We start from the raw sequence: 22,145 nt of genomic DNA, 5'->3' as shown, positions 1-22,145 counted from the left end.
ATGACCTAAAATGACCTAAAGTGACCAATTTTAGTGCAATTTGACCAGCAATAGTAAAATGACCATAACTTGGTCTACATAACTCAGAATGACCTGAAATTTTTCCCCGCGTTCCATAAGACATAGATCTACAAGTTTTTAGTTTTGACCGAAACTCGAAAACCGAGGGAACTAGGTCGTCCGGCAAGGTCAAACTAGTATCCTGGAATCCAGCAAATTGCAAGAAAATGCAGTATACATGGAAATGAATTGGTAACATGTACCAACCCTAAAAGACTATCGAATGTGACAAATTAGTAACATTAAAACCTAATTTACCTAGAATGCATTTAGGGTCAACATATTAGGTTGACTAAGCAAATAATAGAATTCAATGAATTATTTATCAAACATTATCGTTAGAGACAGTTTAATTAAGTACTGAAACACTTCAAATTGTGTTTCTCAGTTAGCAAAGACTCAGGAAAAGGGAAGGAAACACTGAGTCAAGACCAGGAGGCAGTTATCAAAGGTTTGTGCACAACAGCTATTTCTTTTGAATTATTTTTTATTGAACTAAATTATGACTATTTGTATATTGTTGTTTTGAATTGTGAAACTGTGAAAAAATTGTTTGAATGATATTTGATGGATATTTATTGCTTGAAAAGCATTGTAAATGGTTTGAAACTATGAAAAATTGTTTGAATGATATTGATGGATACTTATTGATTGAAAAGCATTGGAAATGATTTGAAACCACAGCTATCATGTATATTGATTATATTCCTCGCTAGCTTGTCTAGTGGGACGAATTGAATTCCCTCTCTGGCTGAAGTGTTGAGTTGTGTGCCTGTTGATGACGAATTGGATGAGTACTCATATTTTTGCTAGCTAGCTATGTTATTCCTCATTAGTCATTGACTTTTGGGACGAATTGAACTTTAGAACATGATTAAGCTGTGTGTGATTTATTGATATGTATTGTGAGATTGTGAAATGAATTTAAACTCTTATTGACATACACTGTCTTTTGAATTTAACCATGATCTGACTTATTGAAATTTATTGTGATATTAAGAAATGGAGTTTAAATTCTTGTTGACAATTAGTGTCTTGAAATTAACTATGGTTTTAAGTATCCACTATTTATTTAACTTATAAATTGTGATTTAAAGTTGTATTTGGTTAATGTTGTGCACCACTGAGACATTGTCTCAACGATAGCTTTTTTATTGCTGTCGCAGGTAGACAGACGGATAGGGCAGCAGATTAGGCTACTAGTACATCCAGCAAGAGATTATCGGGTATAACGAGTATACCACATTTTCCATTTTGTACTGTAATGTATAACCACTGTATGTATATATTGTTTTTGGTTTTGAGCAGTTGTAAATTAAAATTGTACATTGAAGTTGTAAAGTAAATTATGAGTTACTTTGACTTATAAAAATTGTATTATATTTCTTTTATCTCAGTCTTTGAAAAATCACTGTGGATTTGAGTTGAGAAATATGTTGTGTTGAGAAATATGTTGGAGTTGAGATTTGGAAATATATTGAAGTGCTTTTTACAGGTTTTCTGAAGAACTGTTTTATCCAAAATACAAATGGCACTCTGCCAAAATTTTTACAGAAATTCCAAATAATTCAAATGTGTTAGTTTTATCACTTCAGTTCAAAAAGGTTTTTAACACTTGTAAATAGTGCTCACCACTGTAAAAGAAGTAAGAAAAGTTTTTAAAATCCCTTGTAGTGTATTTAATGGGTTATCAGTAGATGGAGTTGGTAATTCATTAGGTATACTACGGGATCATGTTATGCCTTACAGAGGGGTAGGGTGTGACATATGGTTTCCTTCATGAAGAAGAACAAGAGTTGTCTACTCATGAAGAAGTAGATCATGGAGATGATCCACTTGCCTATGAAGAAGCTATATCAGATATAAACTCTTCAAAATAGATTGATGCTGTGAATCCGAAATTGATTCCATGTATAAGAATCAAGTTTGGGATCTTATTGACCCACCTGAAGGATTGTACCAATAAAGAACAAATGAGTTTTCAAGAAGAAAATTGGTTCTGATGGAAAGGTAGAGACCTATAAGGCAAGGCTAATAGCGAAAGGATTTCGCCAAAGGCAAGGAATCAACTATGAGCAGACTTTCTCGCCTGTTGCCATGCTTAAATCAATTAGGATTCTATTAGCAATAGCTGCAAACTATGATTATGAAATTTGGCAGATGGATGTCAAAAAAGCTTTTCTCAATAGATACATTGAAGAAAACATTTTCATGGAACAACCTAGGGGTTTTGAATCCTAAGATGGTTCCAAAGTGCACAAGCTAAAGTGATCCATTTATGGGTTAAAACAAGCTTCGAGGAGTTGGAACATCCGTTTTGATTCAAAGCCATGTGTATACACATGAAGCCATCAAGTCATTTGATTTTATCAAAAATGAAGATGAGCCATGTGTATATAAGAAGGTTAGTGATAGTCTTGTCACTTTTCTTATCTTATACGTGGATAATATTCTGTTGATAGGTAATGACACAGGTATGTTGAAAACTATAAAGGTATGGTTGTCAAATACATTCTCCATGAAAGACTTAGGGAAGGCAACCTATATTCTTGGGATTCACATCTATAGAGAAAAAGCGAAAAGAATAATTAGTTTATCCCAAAGTCTAGACTTGGAAAAGGTGTTAAAGAGGTTTAACATGCATTGATTCCAAGAGAGGATTGTATTTAGTGAGACATGGTATCCACCTTTCTAAAGAAATGTCTACAAAGACACCTAAAGAAAGAGATAAAATGGCCAGGATTCCATATCCTTCGGCTATTGGAAGTTTGATGTATGTAATGTTGTGTACTAGGCCGGATACTACATATGCTATTAGTTTAACTAACAGGTATCAATCCAATCCAGGTTTGGAACACTGGATAGCTGTCAAGAATATCCTTAAGTACTTGAGAAGAACTAAGGATTTATTCTTGATATATGGAGGTGGAGACTTATAATTGGATAGTTATACCGATTCTAATTTCCAATCAGATATCGATGATAGAAAGTCTAACTCTGGGTATGTGTTCATTTGTAATGGAGGTGCAGTTAGTTGGAAGAGTTCCAAACAAAGTACGACTACAGATTCCACTACTGAGGCTGAGTATATTGCAGCATCAAATGCTGCAAAAGAAGATGTTTGGATATAAGGAACCCTTGTCTCACTAGAAATCCAAACACATAGAAAGGCGCTACCGCATTATCAGAGAGATAGTTGGGCAAGGTGATACAGCCATGCAGAAAATAGCATCAGCTGAAAATCCAGCCGATTTGTTCACTAAGCCTTGTCACAAGCTTAGTTAGACCAACATCTTGAGAAGATGGGTTTAAGATATTATAATGAATGGCTCTAGTGCTAGTGGGAGATTGTTAGTAGTATGCCCTAGAGCATATCATTTAGTATGTTTCTTGTACATATTTTATTAATAAAAGGCATTTTCACTTTTTCATTTACATAATATACTTATGTGTAATAGAAAAGGTCCATTGATATTTTATTAGAAATTCTATTCTTAAGTTGTTAAGAATATGAGTGACAGTATTTTTAGCACAAAGTATCATAAATAGGTTCACAATCAAGGATACTTCACAATAAGGACACGACTTATCCAGAAAGATTGTATTCATATTTGTTCCCAAGTTATTTATATGAGATATAAATAAGATGGAATGGTGAGTCTCATGCCATATAACAAACATGATAGGCACTTATACATGATAAGTATGTCGAACCAGTGACATTTATGACAAGCACATGGAGTTTACTCTTGTCAATGTATTATCATAAATCATATCAGTGCATATAATCTTTAGAACTGAGATAGCATAGTTATCTTGTATATAGGTGGTTTGAGTTTGATACTGCTTTCATACTTGTACTGTGTATGGGTATATGGGCATGTGTTGGCTCCTACTAGTTATATATGGAGGTAGGTGTTGATCAAGATAGAATCTGTTCTTCTAAGTAAATAGGGATAAAATGCTATGTTCATTTAATTGTTCTTGATGTTTCAATTTCCTAGCCAGGATAGATAGATTTTATCAGAAAAAGAGTTTCTGATGAGAAAATCTTTTTAATCAAGAACTGGAATTAAAAGAGAACATAATATTCATGGCAAATGGAGTTTGACATAAACCATGACTCCAGCTTGAATTGGGATTTTGTAACAGAGAGATTCTAGTGCATGGTAACATATGATTATTGGTTCATTTAAGGTAAACCTTATTACTAATTGGGTGGCCATGATATGCTATGCTTGGTGTTAACCATGGTCTATGAGGTGCATAAAATGATTTAGAGAAATCATTTATGGTAAGAAAGAGTTCTGATGATATTAAGAGTTGATATCATGTCTCATTGCCAATTAGTGATGAGCCTAGTAAGTCACACACATACACAAGTAATCACCAACTTAAATATGATTTAATTAATTAATTAAAGATTTTAATTGATTAATTAAATAGGTTTGGTTTGCAATTAGATTGCAAAGTCCCTAGCATGGCTTGAAACCAAATCTAGATTATTGGATGTATAGTATAAGTTAAATTTATATTTAAAGTGTTTAAAGATGAATTTAATTAATGAGAAATTAATTAATAGAGATTAATTAATTAATTTATATTTGATATAAATTGATTAGAAGAAGAGAAATAATCATTTTGGATTGAGAACTCAAAATTAAGACACAGGGGTATTTTGGTCATTTCACAGGGTAACATGTGGCACTGTGACACCCCTTACCCGTCTACAGTGTAGCCAAGCAAGATATGCTATACAGTATACCGGAACACCCTATTTTATTTCATTACAATTTACTCTTTCTTAATTTATTTATTTATTCATTTATTAGTCACAAAGTGAAATTTATGCCATTTAATTTATTTATTGAAATTATGAATTAATTTAAGGTTCTGAAAATTTTTTAGAAAATCCGGCAGAGTGCCGGCTAAAAATGGAGAAAACAATTTTTCAAAACCTATGAAAAACACTTCCAATAATTTCTAATCATTCTCAAACTCCATTTGTATCACATCAATTTACAACAATTTCTTAACAATTCCTCCATTTGTCATTCATTCATTCCACATCATCATCATGCTCAAATTATAAATAAATTCTCATTTATTATTTATAATCACAAGTTACAAATACTTACATTAATACAAAATTACATTACATTTGTTTCAAATATACACGATAAGATAAGAGTTTAATTACAAAACTTACAAAAATTACAAAATACAAAATGGGACCTAGTGTTCTACCATTGCACTGTAGCCTGTGAGGTGACACGGACACTAAGCAAAACTGTGAACGGCCTTATCCAGTCTATGGTCTACTGGGCTCTCTGTCCAAATCTTCAGTACCTACGCGTTGCAAAAGCGACGCACTAAGCATAAAGCTTAGTGGTGCCAATAATACAAGAAAATATAATATGCAAAAAAAAGTAAAAATTTCCTAGTTATTGTGTTCATAAGAAATAAATATTTACTAACTTATTGTTTAGTCGAAGGCTAATTACATTTTATGATATTAACTTCTTCATACATTTTGTTAATTGTTTTTTTGCTGATTTTGAGCTTATTTATATTTTATTATAATCACTCTTGATCTTTATCTTGATATTTCATTTCCTTATTTTCTTTAATAATCAATTCAATTACAGTTATACTTTTCCATGCCCAAGTAACCTATACAAATTGACCAGATTGGATAAACGGGTAATCTAGCACTGGATACCAGGTACCTCAGGCCGTCACACCATCGATCATAATGTGTCTCCCGGTGTGCAAACAGAATGGCTAATAAACCATAAAAGCAATAAGGCATAACGTCAAGTATAACATTATAATCAGTGTAGCCATAGGCTATCATCACAGAATGGCATGGAGCCATATATCATACGCAGTACTGCTATCAGAACCCTATTGGCATACCAACCTATCCAAACCAATCACATTAGGCCTACTAGGGCATATTATAAAGTCATTTCTTGAATATTATTACTTTACATGTAGGGTTACTATTCATTTCATTAGTCAACTAAAATATTTACTTTTTCATAGATAATAGGTATATTGGTTTAAATATCACCAACATAACACATTTTGCATTCTAAAGTTGTTGGCATTGGTTGCCAATTTCATTTCAAAGCTTAATGTTACTTATTCACAATTTTCAAATTTCAAGCATTAAGTTTACTGTTCCATTGTTCATTTGTACAGTAAGAATTTGATAAAATTTTCTTCATAAAAGTTGTTCCTTATTGTGTCTAATTACATTTCTTTTTTTGAATCACTCCATTTGGAGTTTTGTAGCTCAATTTATGGCCTAAACACCATAATTGGCCAGATTGCAATTTTCCAGATTTTTCTGGGCAGAACCAATTCTGCAGGTTTTGTACACTGATTGCAGGTCAATTTTTATACATGTTATGGTCAAAATTTGGTTTTTTTTTCTTCATGAAAGTTGTAGAGCTATGTCTCAGCTTGCTGGTGGTAAAATTTCAGGTCAATTGTACCTTTCTACACTGAGTTATGACCAAATGAATGAACACTATTTATTTGGTCATTTGCCCAGGCAGAATGTAAGTCACCCAGATTAGGGCAATTTTGAGGTCAACTTGGTTTGGTTTTCTGGGTAGGGTTTCTTCACCAAAGTTGTGCCATTATGTGTCTAGTTTCATTTCCAATTGGCGTTGTACCAATTGAACCTATACAACTCCATTTATAACCACCCAAACCTACTGGACTCACAACCAGTCGTGCAGGTCACCAAGGGCAGCATGCCTAAGTTCCACTCCAATATTCTTACTCACTTCAATTCCTCCTCACACACATTCAAATGGTCACTAATTGACCATTACAAGGTTAACATACCATTACATGAGCAAACCCTAACGTTATTCAAATGTACAAGTTTTCAAGATCATTTATGCACTATACTTGCATTTCACTTACACAATCATGTTCAAGCACTCATCTCATGCTATGGGCAGCTCTTAAACACTTTACTTCAAGTAAATTCATCAAACCCTAACCACCCCTAGGCTGCTAAAATTTATAGGGATGGATACACATAATTTTTGTTTTGCTTTTCTTACATTTTCTACTTATCTCATGGCATTAAGCATGAATCAAGTAAAAGAGTTAAGAGATTGGACACTAACCTTGTTGGAGCTACTCCCAAGCTTGCCAAAACCTTTCTTTTTCCTCTTCAAATTGCTGTGCAAGGCTTGCTCTAGTGGTAAGGACAATTTTTCGTGAAGAGAAGTTAGGGTTTAGAGGTGATTTGGTGGGTTGTCTCAAGCTTGCCTTAAGCTTTCATGGAGGAATGGGTTAAAGAGAGGGAAGATGAGAGTCACAGCTGGAAATGGGAGAGGGAAGAAACAGATTGGTTTCTTCAAATTTTCAGCCCATTTTATGCTTTTTAAGTGGTTTATGGACATGTTTCACAATGTGATTGGGTAGGAGTGCTTTAGTGACATCATGTGATGTCATAATTGACATTTTCTTTCATTTTCTTTTCTTCTCTTCTCTCTTTCATGAGATGGTGACACATGGCACTACACATAAGCTTGCCATATGTCTTTTAATCATGTAAGATGATTAAAGTCAAGATTAAATATAGGTTCAACACTTGACACAATGTGATTGGGTCAATTAAACCTAGAGCCAATCAGAAGGTGACATGTGGTAAGGGTTTTAAGTGGTGACCTAGCTATATAAGGGAAAGGATGAAAAGAAAAATACCTAGCTGCTATTTGTTTCATTGGTGCCACCCCAAAGCACCTCTCCCTTTCATCTTCTTCATCTCTCATCAATTCAAAGAGATTTCCCAACAATCTCTTGAATTAAAAATACTAGAAATCGTTTCTAGTGTCCTGTTTACATCTGTAATCTCTCAAAAGGCAAAACCTGATTTTCTAATTTATTGGAAAAGCTTTAAAAGCTGTTCAAAGGGCTGCTAATGGTGATCTTGGTGTGGACAAGCTAGAGGGACAACATCTGGTGTCCTAGGCGCATCCCAAAGGTGCCAAACACATTGCAATGCATCAAACAGGTTAATGCACTTGTTCTTGATCTAATTTAGGGTTCTAATGAATTAATCTGTTAATTCTAAAATCTTAAATGGCAAATGTAGATTCAAAAATATATTAAAAGAGTTTTAATATACTATTTATCAGTGAAATCAAATAGATAAAAATAAATCTTGCATGATGCATGTGACCCTAGAAGAAAATTTTTGAATTTCAATGATCTAAACTTGTGTTTTTCATGCTTCCGCTCCTTCAGCTCCTTCCAAGTAGATAGCTAAATAGATAGGGAAGACCAAAGCTGACAAAGGCAAAAGAAAAGTGTTTCCACTGCCATAATGATGGGCACAGGAATAGGAACTGCCCAGAGTATAGCCAATAATAGAAGCTTGCAGTAATGAGATGTTAGATTCTGGATTGGCAATGGCTCAACTGTTGAAGCCTTAGCCATAGGATCTAAATCTTTATACATGTGTGGACATGTTTTGTATTTAAATAAGGTTATGCATGTACCTAATGCCTTTTAAGAACATCATTTCTATATCTAGTTTGACTAGAAATGGTTATGAACTTCAGTTCATAAATGATGTTTGCAATATTTATTTTGGAAATAAATATGTTGGTTTGGGTTATATGCATGATGGACTTTATTATTGTATTTAACATTATTATCTAGATAATAATGTTAAATAAAAATCTAATGCAAGCAATCTAAAAGAATGCAATGCCATGATGAAAATCAACTCAAGTTCAAAATATATTTGGAACTTAAGGTTAGGTCATGTTGCAGAAGATAGGATTGCAAAGCTGGGGAAAATGAGGATTTTATCCTCATTGGGTTTTGGACCTACTCCAACTTGTGAATCCTGCCTTCAGGGCAAAATGACTAGATCGCCCTTTATTAAGATAAGGACTAAGAGCTGAAAATATTTTGAAGCTAATACATAGTGATGTATGTGGTCCATTTGAAGAAATGGCTAGAGGCGGTTTTCATTATTTTATTACCTTTACTGATGATAAATCAAGGTTTAGGTATTTGTATTTGATGAAACACAAACATGAATCCTTTGAAAAGTTTAAAGAATTTAAATCTGAAGTAGAAAATCAAACAAGAAAAAGTATTAAAGCTCTTTAATCAGATCATGGACGTGAATACTTGAGTACTAAATTTGATGAATACTTGAAAGAGCATGGCTTTGTTTCACAGCTAACTCCTCCAGGAACACCACAACTGAATGGTGTATCTGAAAGGAGAAATCGTACCTTATGGTACGTAGTATGATGAGCTATACTGATATGTCAATCTCCTTTTGGGGATTTGCATTAGAATCAGCTTTGTATATTCTGAATAGGATTCCATTAAAATCAATATCTTCTACACCTTATGAGATATGGCATGGAAGAAAACCAAGTCTTAAGCATGTTAAGATTTGGGGTTGTCCAGCTTATATCAAAAAGCTGAATACTAATAAATTGAAAACCAGATCAGAAAAAGGTCGATTTGTTGGATATCCAGAAAGATAGTTTTAAATATTATTTTTATTTGCCTACATCACAAAAGGTTGTGGTGAGTGGAGATACCACATTTCTTGAACAACAGTTTGTCCAAGAAGGAGGCAAAGGAAGGCAAATAGAGTTGAAATTAGAGAATTCTGACCAACCAATAGATCAGATGGATATAGATCCATCTAGTCAACCTACACCTATTGATGAAACATCTACAGTTGTTCCTCGTAGAATAACCAGGGTATCTCACCCACCAGTGAGATATGGTTTCCTTCATGAAGAAGAACAAAAGTTGTCTACTCATGAAGAAGTTGATCATAGAGATGATCTACTTACCTATGAAGAAGCTGTATCAGATATAGACTCTTCAAAATGGATTGATGCTATGCAATCCAAAATTGATTCCATGTATAAGAATCAAGTTTGGGATCTTGTTGACCCACCTGAAGGTATTGTACCTATAGGGAATAAATGGGTTTTCAAGAAGAAAATTGGTTCTGATGGAAAGGTAGATACTTATAAAGCAAGGCTAGTAGCGAAAAGGTTTCGCCAAAGGCAAGGAATCTGTCACACCTTACCCTTCTGTAAGGCATAACATGATCCCGTAGAATACCTAATGAACTACCGAACTTCACCTACCGATAACTCATTAAGTACCCTACAAGGGATTTTAAAACAATTTTCTTTCTTTTATAAGTGGTGAGCATTTTCTAATAGGTATTAAAATCATTTATTCAATGTTTTAAAACTAGTAAAAATTTTTTATCCCATTTTATTTTTTTGCAAATTTTATAGAAATTTCGGTAGAGTGCTGTATGTATTTTGAGAAAACAGTTCTTCAAATACCTGAAAAAAAAAAAACACTTCCAATAATTGGTCTCAACAACTTCTTCTAACTCACAACCATCCCAACCAATTTCAACATCATTTATCAATTTCCAAAAAATTCAAATCCATAATTTCCAATATTCAACAATCATCAAAATACCATTAATCAATTTCATTCAATTTAAAACAAAAAACTTTCATTCATATTTCATTAAAGATAAAACAATTTATATACATCATTACAAAAATTTACATTAAAAGAAATTCAACTAAAATTTATTACAAACTTTATACAAGCTGCTCAAGACCAATTTTACATGTCCATACATTTACATACATTAAATACATCAAAATAAATTTTTACAATCAGGGTATAAAATATATCCCATAACTTCAAGCAGGTAGCTCCTCAATCCTCAGTAGCTCAGTCTGCTGCTCCTCTAGTCTCTAAATCTGTGACAGCAATAATAGCCATCGCTGAGTACTAGGACTCAGCGATGCACAACATACTAAAATAATCTTTATGCAGAATTTAAATCATATTTATTCAAAAATTGGACTGAACATGAGAATTAAATACAAAACATGAATTATGAGATTTTAATCCAAACAATTTCATTTCGAAATATCAAAACCAACTTCATAAAACCCACAGTTATATCATGCCATTCGAAATAAATATAATCTCAATAGCCAGAGGCTAAGGAGAAGTCACATCACAAGGCTAGCTAGCTCAAATATATGGATATCCATTCAATTTCTTCTTCTACTGGCACACACCTCAACATTTCAGCCAGAGAAGGAATCAAAATTCGAAACTGATTACCCTCACTAGTCATGCTAGTGAGGTATTCAAATATATGGTCATGACACTGTAGTTTCAAAACTTATCTTAATAATTTACTAAACATTGCCATTTCAAATATACACAAATAACTTTCAACAATTTAAATCAAAAGCATAATAAATATTTCATCACAATGATGTCACAATTTAATATTTCAAATTATTCAAAACAATATGCAAAAGAAAATTTATAGAAATTCTACGTTGTGCATAAACCTTAAGCGAGTCGCCTCTTGGCCTTGACTCAATTCCTCGGGTTCCTTCCCGGTATTATTTTCCACTGAAACACACAGTTTCACAGTGTTTCAGCATCATAACTTAGCATAAATCCAAAAATAAATTTAAATTCACTTTTACCTAGCTTTAATGTGCTAAACTTGACATTCTTTAAATTTTGTGTTTCGGGGTTACTATTCACTACACTATTCAAGTCAATTTGTTGACTTTCTAAGGCTTAATAGGTATGGGGATTCCAACTTCACCCACATACCACATTTTGGTCACTAAATTTGTTGGTTTTGGTTGTTTACTCAAATTCTAAGTCTTTTAGGCAAATTTGCAAATTTTCAGTTTTGGCGTCTTAAGTTGCACTGTTCCATTGGTCATTTTTCTGTTAGAATTTGGCAAACCTTTCTTCATAGAAAATGTTCCCTATTATCTTAAATTTATTCTCCATTTTGAATCACTCCAATTGGAGTTTTGTAGCTCAAGTTATAGCCATTTGAATCATGGCTGCTCGATTGGATTTAACCCAGATTTCTGGGCAAATTTTGGTTCTGGCAGTTTTTGGTAACCAAATTTGGGTGGCCAAATGACTTGGTTAATGGAATAATTTGGATTTGTGTTCTTCATGAAAGTTTTAGGTCTATATCTCAACTGTCCACTGGTAAAATTTCAGGTCATTTAGACCTGCCTAGCTCAAGTTATGGGCAAATGAACAAACACTGTTTATTTAGTCATTTTTGTACAGGCCAGACTGAGAAAATCCAGATTTGGTCAATTTGTTCACTAGGTTTTGGTCACTTTTTGGGCATGATTCCTAAATGAAATTTGTGTCATCTTGTGTCTATTTTCATTCCCAATTGGTCTCATACCAATTGGACTTGTAAATTTTCAGTTTTGGTCCCTCAAAGGGACCTTGGTCCTGCTGCCAGCAGCATGACCATATTCAATCCGAATTTAAACTCAATTCCAACACTTCCAACACACTTCATTTGGTCACAATTGACCATTTCTCACCTCAAACTAGGTCAAACACATCATTTCACAATTTCTCACACTTTTAACTCCTAAACCCTAAGTGTTCAAAACCCTAGTTCACCAATTCATTGCATTTAGCTAATTCAAAGCATTTAACCATAATCATTCAACTCCTTGATGTTCATATTCCCCTCTAATTCAATCAAACCATGCAAATCATACCCCCACACATGCTGGCAGAAATTCCCTCTCTTCCTAATCATACAATTTTTTTTTCCAATTTCTTCATATACTCTCATCTATTTCTACCCTAAATCCATCATGTATACTAAAAAGAAAGGTTGGATTAGCTTACCTTAAGTGAGCAGAATTTATATCTCCAATTCTTCAAACTTTGCTTAATTTATTTACTCCCAATCTTCTTATCAAAGCTCAAACACAAGTTTTAGTTAAGGGATGTAGGGATTTCATGGCAAAATTTAGGGTTTAAGAGAGCTTTAGGTGGGCTTCAATGGAGGTTTTATGAGAGAAATGAAAGAGATGGGAGAGAGAGACTGGACGGCTTGAAGATAGGAAGGAAGATCAAATTTTTTTTCTTTTCTTAATTTGCCTTTTAATTGTTAGAAATTATTCCAAAATTTCAAATTGTAAAAATAAAAATTTATTGCATCATGCTTATGTCACCACATGATGTCATTATATTCTTTTCTCTTTTTTTTCATCTCTTTTTTTTTTTAGTTCTTTAATTTAACTCTTGATTCTGAAGTTTTCTTTTCTTCGATTTTATTTGACACTTAGGTCAGGAGTCAGCTCTCAGGGTTAATTGACCAAATTGCCCCTCGCCGGTTCAACCCTGTTTGCAAATAATTCAGTATTTCTTCCGGCTCCCTAACCTAATTATTTGACTGGCTTAACAATTCTCTTTCCTAATTTTCTCTTTTCCACTGTGTTCGTAATAGTCCTAAGGACCACAGCGTTACATTTTACGGTTCAAAATTTGAGTTTAAATTGACTTCGCAGTCCTTCCCGAAAAGGTCACCCATCGCGGTGACTCTCGGCTCGTTTAACTTCTTATGTTATGTTTTTATTATTTATACTTAACTAATTGACAATTACTAATTATTTTTGTTTATGGGTTATCTAGTTGTCTTAAGTGTGGTTCTAATCCCCTTAATTGTCCGGACCGACTTCGGTCACCGGAACAGTGAAATATACCAGGCTATACAAATAGGGGTGTTACAGAATCGACTATGAGGAGACTTTCTCGCCTATTGCCATGCTTAAATCAATTAGGATTCTATTAGCAATAGCTGCATACTATGATTATGAGATTTGGCAGATGGATGTCAAAACAGCTTTTCTCAATGGAGACATTAAAGAAAACATTTTCATGGAACAGCCTAGGGGTTTTGAATCCTAAGATGGTTCCAAAGTATGCAAGCTAAAGCGATCCATTTATGGGTTGAAACAAGCTTTGAGGAGTTCGAACATCCATTTTGATGAAGCCATTAAGTCATTTGGTTTTATCAAAAATGAGGATGAGCCATGTGTATATAAGAAAGTTAGTGATAGTGTTATCACATTCCTTATCTTATATGTGGATGACATTTTGTTGATGGGTAATGACACAAGTATGTTGACAGCTATAAAGGTATGGTTGTCAAATACATTCTCCATGAAAGACTTAGGGGAGGTAACCTATATTCTTGAGATTTGCATCTATAGAGATAGAGCAAAATGAATAAATGGTTTATCCCAAAGTCTATACTTGGAAAAGGTGTTAAAGAGGTTTAATATGCTTGATTCCAAGAGAGGATTGTTACCAGTGAGACATGGTATCCACCTTTCTAAAGAGATGTCTCCAAACACACTTGAAAAAAGAGATAAAATGGCAGGATTCCATATGCTTCGGCTATTGGAAGTTTGATGTTTGTAATGTTGTGTACTAGGCTGGATATAGCATATGCTGTTAATTTGACTAGTAGGTATCAATCCAATCCAGGTTTGGAACACTGGATAATTGTCAAGAATATCCTTAAGTACTTGAGAAGAACTAAGGATTTATTCTTGATATATGGAGGTGGTGACTTACAATTGGATGGTTATACTGATTCTAATTTCCAATAAGATATCGATAATAGAAAGTCTACCTCTAGGTATGTGTTTATTTGTAATAGAGGTGCAGTCAGTTGGAAGAGTTTCAAACAGAGTACGACTGCAGATTCCACTATAGAGGCTGAGTATATTGCTACATCAGATGCTGCAAAGGAAGCCATTTGGATAAAAAAGTTTGTGACAGAACTTGCAGTAGTTCCTTCCATTGAGTCAGTAGTTCCACTCTACTATGACAACAATGGAGCAATCATACAGGCTAAGGAACCCCGGTCTCACCAGAAATCCAAACACATAGAAAGGCGCTACCACATTATCAGAGAGATAGTTGGGCGAGGCGATGTAGCCATGCAGAAAATAGCATCAGCTAAAAATCCAGGTGATCCATTCACTAAGCCTATGTCACAAGCTTAGTTAGACCATCATTTTGAGAAGATGGGTCTAAGATATTGTAATGAATAGCTCTAGTGCTAGTGCGAGATTATTAGTAGTATGCCCTAGAGCATATCATTTAGTATGTATCTTGTACATATTTTATTAATAAAAGGCATTTTCACTTTTCCATTTACATAATATATTTATGTGTAGTAGAAAAGGTCCATTGATATTTTGTTAGAAATTCTATTCTTAAGTTGTTAAGAATATGAGTGACAGTATTTCTAGCATAAAGTATCATAAATTGGTTCACAATCAAGGGTACTTCAAAATAAGGACATGACTTATCTAGAAAGATTGTAATCATGTTTGTTCCCAAGTTATTTATATGAGATGTAAATAAGATGGAATGGTGAGTCTCATGCTATATAACAAACATGATAGGCACTTATGCATGATAAGTAGGCCGAACCAGTGACATTTATGACAAGCACATGGAGTTTACTCTTGTCAATGCATTGTCATAAATCATATCAATGCATATAATCTTTAGACCTGAGATAGCACAGTTATCTTGTATATAAGTGGTTTGAATTTGATACTGCTTTCATACTTTTACTGTGTATGGGTATATGGGCATGTGTTGGCTCCTACCAGTTATATATGGAGATAGGTGTTGATCAAGATGGAATCTGTTACCCTAAGTGAATAGGGATAAAATCCTATGTTTATTTAATTGCTATTGATGTTTCAAGTTCCTGGTCAGGATAGATAGATTTAATAAGAAAAGAGTTTCTGATGAGAAAATCTTTTTAATCAAGAACTGGAATTAAAAGAGAACTTAATATTCATAGCAAATAGGGTTTGACATAAACCATGACTCCAACTTGAATTGGGATTTTATAACAAAGAGATTCTAGTGCATGGTAATATATGATTATAGGTTCATTTAAGGTAAACCTTATTACTAATTAGGTGGTTGTGGTATGCTATACTAGGTGTTAACCATAGTCTATGAGTTGCCTAAAATGATTTAGAGAAATCATTTATGGTAAGAAAGAGTTCTGATGATATTAAGAGTTGATATCATATCTCATTGCCAATTAGTGATAAGCCTAGTGAGTCACACACATACACAAGTAATCATCCAGTTAAATGTGATTTAATTAATTAGTCAAAGAGTTTAATTGATTAATTAAATAGGTTTGGTTTGCAATAAGATTGCAAAGTCCTTAGCATGGCTTGAAACCAAATCTAGGTTATTAGATGTATAATATAAGTTAAATTTATATTTAAAGTATTTAAATATGAATTTAATTATGAGAAATTAATTAATAGAGATTAATTAATTAATTTATATTTGATATAAATTGATCAGAAGAAGAGAAATAATTATTTTAGATTGAGAACTCAAAATTAAGACACAAGGATAATTTGATCATTTCACAGGGTGACATGTGGTACCATGAGATGGTGACACATGGCACTACACATAAGCTTGCCATTTGTCTTCCAATCATGTAAGATGATCAAAGTCAAGATTAATTCTAGTTTTGACACTTGGCATAATATGATTGGGTCAATTAAAATTCTAAGCCAATCTGAAGATGACATGTGGCAAGGGTTTTAAGTGGTGACCTAGCTATATAAGAGAAAGAATAAAAGAACAAAACAAGTAATCTGATTTTCTCAAAGAGGTGCCACCACCCTTGTTGTCTTCTTCCTCTCTTCTTCTTCATCTCTCATCAATTCAAAGAGAATTGCCAACATTCTCTTGAATTAAAATTGCTAGAAATCGTTTCTAGTGTCCAATATACATCTGCAACCTCTCTAAAAGGCAAAACCTCAATTTCTAATTGATTGGAAAGGCTTGAGAAGCTGTTCAAGAGGCTACCATTAGTGATCTTGGTGTGGACAAGCTAGAGGGACAATATCTGGTGTCCTAGGTGCTTCCCAAAGGTACCAAACACATCAACAGTGCATCAAAAGGTTAGTGCACATGTTCTTGTATTAATCTAGGGTTCTAATGAATTAATCTGTTAATTATAAAATCTTAAATGGCAAATGTAGATCCAAAAAAATATTAAAAGTGTTTTAATATGCTGTTGAATATTGAAATCAATTAGGTAAATAATGAATCTTGCATGATGCATGAGACCGTATGTAACACCCCTAAGTTCGGTAGTGCGTTCTGCTGTTCCGGTGACCAGTGTTGTTCGGACAGCTAGGATGCCTAGAACCACACCTTGTTATGAGAGAGGAGACATAAATAATGAAATACAAAAAAAGAAAATACAAGAAAAACAAAGGAAAAATCATAGCAAAGAAATGTAACCGAATAAGTGAGCGGAAACCTAGCGATGGTGATCAGACCGGAAGTCACGAGTGGACCGTTGACTAGCTCTGGATCATGGAACCCTGGAAAACATTTTTAAGACTTAAATAGACCCTTATTGAAGAATAAATATCATTAGAAAGATCAAAGAAAAATTAAATAATTAGTACAAAGAAAAGTGAGAAATCGAAAAACAGACAAAATACGGTGTTACCTAAAAATTGGGAATGCCACCCGAACAGGGGCATTATGGTCATTTGACATCCCGAATTGTCTTTTGACCTAAATTTCCATTAAAAATAAATAATATTACACTTAGAAAATGAAATGAAAAATTTGTTTAGTGGTACCTAAAATAAATAGCCAAAAATGGAGTGGAAATGGTGTAAATAACACATTAAACTTATAATATGGTTAAATAATGTGAGTGGGCCACTAAAGGAATAAACTAAAGACATAGTGGGGCAGGTGTACATCCATTATCCAAGGCAGAAACTTCATCTTCTCCATTGTACCAAAGTTGCCGTGAATGAAGGGAGAGGAAACTCCATGGACATTTTCATGCAAGCTTGATCCATCCCTCCATTTCAACTCCATTCACTTGGGTTCCTTCATGAAACTTTGTCTACTCATCACAAGGAAGAGTTTGATACTAAATTTGAGAAGTTTAAGCAAGGTTTAACAAGCTCCAAGCATAAGGTAAGTCCATAATTTTGAAGATAGCTTTGTTAAGTTTTGTGTGCATGTTATGGGTGTTGGTTTTGTAAAGGAAAATTTTGAGTTTGAAGAGTTATTGTTGTTTTCATTTTGGACAGCCATGGAGTCACGTTTTTGATGACATATTTATGCATATAATTGATGAGAAATAATGTTGATCATGGTGATTTAATATCCTAGAGGATTATTTCACATATATATGGTGATTTATGCACTTGGATGGGAATTGGTAAATTGTAGGGCACTTTGATGTTGAAGAAGGTTTTCGGCAGCTTGGGGACCCTTGAATAATTGTATGTATTGATGGAAGTATTGGCAGAATGTTGACATAGAAGAATTGATGAATGTGTATGTAAATTAGTAGTGGAAATTATATGTAATGATTAGGTGTAATTATGTACATATATTGCTAAATTTGGACTTTGTGGTTTAGGTTGTAATTGATGTATTGAGAATGTTTGTATTCTGTCCAAATTGACCATAGTAAGAAGTGATAAATGAATATGGAATGGTATAACATCAGAATTGGGTATGGGGATTTAAGGTAGAGCAAGTTAAATGTGTGTTTGAATTGGGGTTTGAAAGACACATAGAGGACAGTGTGCAAATAGACCTATAACTTTAAATGTGTAACCTCAATTGGTATGAGACCAATTGGAGGTGAAACTAGGCACAAAATGTGCCAACTTTCATTGAGAGAACATACCAAAATTCTGCTTGCAAGGTGATGTGAAAAATGACCAATTCGGATTAGGTACACTTGAGACCTAAAAACTGACCATTTGGGCAGCAGTGAGTGTTTAGGCCATAACTCACTCAAAACAGGTCCAATTGACCTGAAATTTTAACCATGAATAGTTAAGACCCATACCTACAAGTCTTATGAAGATACCAAAGCCCAAAAAAGACCATAAGCAAGTCAAAAAGCTTGCACAAGTTCGGGTCCAAAAACTGGCCGAACCAGAGTTGACCAAATTGACCAAAAATTGACCTAAATTGATACCATTTGACCAGCAATAGTGTAATGACCATAACTTGGTCTACTTAACTCGGATTGACCTAAAATTTTGCCCCGCGTGCAATAAGACATAGATCTACAAGTTTGTAGTTTTGACCGAAGCCCGAAAACCGAGGAAACTAGGCCGTCCGGCTAGGTCAAACCAGTATCCCGAAATCCAAAGAAGTTGCATTAAAATGCACTAAACAAGGAAACGAGTTTGGCAAAACGTACCAAACCTAAAACCCTATCGAATGTGACATATTAACGACACTAAAACCTAATTTACCTAAAACGCAACGAGGGTCGGTATATTAGGTGATTAAGTGAATAATTGAGTTCAGTGCATTATTTACTAAACACCATCGTTAGAGGCAAATTAAATTAGCACTGAAACACTTCAAATTGTGTTTCTCAGTTAACAAGGACTCAGCAAAAGGGAAAGAAACACTGAGTCAAAACCAGGAGACAAATATCAGAGGTTTGTGCACAACAACTATTTCTCTCGAATTTTTCAATTGAAATAAATATTGACTATTTGTATATTATTGTTTTAAATTGTGGAAATGTGTTTGATGAACACTTATTGATTGAAAAACATGGTGAATGGTTTGAAACTGTGAAAAATTGTTTGAATGATATTGATGGATACTTATTGATTGAAAAGCACTGTAAATGGTTTTTGTGGAAATTGAAGTGAATTACGAATTGTGTTGCCATTTTGTGAATGAAATTATAACTTTGGAAATTTATTGGATTCTTACGGATCATTTGAATAAAATGTTTGGAATTGTTTTGACTCACAATTGGCATGACACTGATACTATGTTCCTCCTCCATTAATGGGGTGAGTGTGATTATTCCTCCCTCTTTGACTTATCAGTCTGGGGTGAGTATGATTATGTTCCTCCCTCTTTGACTTCCCAGTCTGAGGTGAGTATGGATGAGTACTCATTAGATAGCTAGCTTCCTCCCTCATTGATTTCGATTATTGGGGTGAGTATGTCTTGTCGTGGTGTACAACACGGCATATATGGAAAAATTGTGTCATGACTTAAATTGTGATATTGATTGGCAACACTGTATTCTTCAGTTATTTGATCGAATTGTGTTATTGATTTGCAACACTGTATTCTTCAGTTATTTGATCGAATTGTGTTATTGATTTGCAAAACTGTATTCTTCAGTTATTTGATCGAATTGTGTTATTGATTTGCAAAACGATATTATTCAATTATTTGATCGAATTGTGTTATTGATTTGCAAAACGATATTATTCAGTTATTTGATCAAATTGTGTCATTGATTGGAAAAAACTGTGTTATTCAGTAATTTGATCAAATTGTGTATGAATTGGCAATACGGTATTCTTAAGCTATTTGACTAAATTGTGTTATTATGAATTTTGATAATTTGTGAATTGGAGTTTAAATTCCTTATGACATTCATTGTCTTGAAATCAACTATGGTTTTAAGTATCCACTAATGATATGATTTATGAATTGTGATTTAAAATTGTATTTGGTTAATGTTGTGCACCACTGAGACATTGTCTCAAATGATAGCTTTTATTGCCGCGCAGTAGAGAGATAGACAGGCGTGCAGACTAGGTCGCTAGTACCGCCAATGAGAGATTTTGGGTATAGTGAGTATACCATATGTGGCATTTTGTATTGTAATGTATATTCACTGTATGTATATTTTGTTCTTGGTTATGAGAAGGGTTAAATTAAAGTTGTACAATAAAGTTGTAAAATAATTATGAGTTATTTGGCTTGTAAAAATTGTGTTATATTTTTGTATCTTAGTCTTTGAAAATCACTGTGGATTTGACTTGAGAAATGTGTTGTGTTGATAAAAATGTTGGAGTTGAGATTTGAAAATATATTGAAGTGCTTTTTACAGTTTTTCAAGAACTGCTTTGTCCAAAATACAAATGGCACCTTGCCAAAATTTTTACAGATACTCCAAATAAATCAAATGAGTTAGTTGTTTCACTTGATTCACCAAAGTCTTTCACACTGTAAATAGTGCTCACCATCAGAAAAGAAGAAAAGTTTTTAAAATCCCTTGTAGTGTATTTAATGGATTATCGAGACGGAGTTGGTAATTCATTAGGTATACTACGGATCATGTTATGCCTTACAGAGTGGTAGGGTGTTACTTGTTTTAGTGGTATCGAGCAATGGTTTTAAAGTGAATTTCAATCGTGAATTTGAAATCTTTATGTCGGTAACTACAATCGCTCAAATGTTTGATACATACAAGACATTACATTATAAATATGCACTAACGGAGGAAATCTCCTTGTATTATTGTACAGAGGTCGAAATAAATTTTGATGCATTAGTGACTAGTCCTTTAGGATAAGGATTGTGATAACAAGTGAAATTAGTTTTGGAAGAGTTTATCGTGAAAAGTATTTGTGACACACCATAAAATTATAAGCTAATTGGCGAGCCTACTTAATGTAAGGCAAGAGGACGTAAAAGTAAGATGCAGTAATGGAATTGCTCTAGATGAGGGCAAGGAGGTTACTGTTAGAAATTGCTAATGGATATTGTAATCAGAATAAGATTCGAATATCAGTGAATTCAAAAAGAATAAAAGATAACAAAGTTTGATCTATTGGGATGTATCGTAGTAACTATGCAATGTTCATGATGTTTATACCGTAGTCGCAGACAAAGATCGACTTGAGATTATTGTGTAGAGCTGAGTACTACCCGTTATTACAACTAGATAATAATAGTTGCCAACGTCATCTGTTTTTGTATAGTTATGCCATGACAGAATTTAATTGTTAGAAATAAGTTTGAAAATCCTACTTAGGTATCTAAAACTCAAAAGTTAAAATATCGAAAGGTTATAGTTCAGTAAAAAAGGAAGTAAGTTATAGAATATTGACAGATAAAAAGAGTTATGAAAGTAGAGAATTGAACAGTTGATTCATGTGTAACAAAGAAATATTACAAATGTGAGGAAGACTATGGACTAGAATGGTCAGATGACCAATGATCGATGAATGATTCTAACATGACCTCAAGGGTCATTCAAGGAGCAACGTGAACCAAAATATTAGACAAAGATAATAGTAAGAGGAGATTGGTGTTATCCAAACAAATTAAACATTGTATTACATTGTTAAAAG

This window comes from Hevea brasiliensis, chromosome 3, assembly GCF_030052815.1.
Source record: "Hevea brasiliensis isolate MT/VB/25A 57/8 chromosome 3, ASM3005281v1, whole genome shotgun sequence".
In the NCBI taxonomy this organism is placed as follows: domain Eukaryota; kingdom Viridiplantae; phylum Streptophyta; class Magnoliopsida; order Malpighiales; family Euphorbiaceae; genus Hevea; species Hevea brasiliensis.
This window is presented reverse-complemented; position numbering follows the sequence as displayed.